Source organism: Tupaia chinensis, unplaced genomic scaffold (genome assembly GCF_000334495.1).
Source record: "Tupaia chinensis unplaced genomic scaffold, TupChi_1.0 Scaffold000066_1, whole genome shotgun sequence".
NCBI lineage: Eukaryota > Metazoa > Chordata > Mammalia > Scandentia > Tupaiidae > Tupaia > Tupaia belangeri.
This window is the reverse complement of record NW_006159525.1, coordinates 2,666,697-2,667,820: the sequence shown is the minus strand read 5'-3', so window position 1 is coordinate 2,667,820 and position 1,124 is coordinate 2,666,697.

Sequence of the window (1,124 nt, the reverse complement as noted above, 5' to 3'; positions counted from 1 at the left end):
CGGCCACCTGGGAGCTCACGCGGCCACCTGGACGCTCACGCGGCCACCTGGGCGCTCACTCAGCCACCTGGACACTCACGCGACCACCTGGGAGCTCTCCCAGGGCCAGGCCCGAGGCAGTATGAGAAGGCAGGAAAAGCCGTGCAGATGAGAAAAGAAGGATGGAAACTACTATGTGGAAAACCCTAAAGAATTTACCAAAACACTACTACAATTAACGAGTTAAGCAAGGCCTCAAGATACAAAGTCAATGTTTAACACGTTTATTTTCTCCATGAGTGAGAGATGCAGAGAGAGACAGAAAGCACCCCTAGCGGGTCTCTCATGCACCCCCAGCTCCAGCCAGCCCCGAATTGTGGGCATGAGCCATGAGTCTGCCTGGCCTCCTTGGGACGAGAGAACCTGAGAAAGAGAAAGAGGAGTGCAGGAAGGAGAGGCCTGAGTCTGCGCGGATGGGGCCCCTGCAAGGCCGGCCTTGCTGGCCAGCAGCTGGGAAGCCAGCTGTGGAAGGGACAGCGCGTGACCATGTGGCCATCAGGGAGTCGTCGTGTGTCATGGGGTGCATTTCATGTGACATTCGTTACATCTTCTAAAGGATGTGGTGCCGATTGGGAATAGAGAAAACGTAGGATTACGTGTGTGTGTGTTTTAATTTGCCAGAGGGAGAGGGAGAAAGCACCCCCAAAGGGGTGTGGTCATGCCTCAAACTTCTTCCCCGTTTCTCCAGCCCACTGGGATTTGGGGCAGGTGTGCGCACGTGCCTGGTGTTTTTCAAACCACTGGGGCCAGGACTCACACCAGGCGGCTGGCCATGGGGGATCTGGCTCCCATAAGCACTAGGTCACAGGACGGGCCACTGCATTCATTTTGTTTCGAAGCACTCAGGATCATGGACATGCGTGTGGCCAACCTGCTCGGGGTCTCCAGACTCAAACCCGAAATCCTCCTGTGCAGTCAGCCTCGTGGGAGTCCCATTTCACCGCTGCACCACTGTCCGGCCCCCTTGCATTATTATCACTGTTAGTATTTTAATTGCCAGAGAGGGCATGCTTGCTTGCCCGAGAGCGAGAACCACCTCCCATGGAACGTGGTCACACCGCAAGCCTTTTTCCTTCATTTCTCCT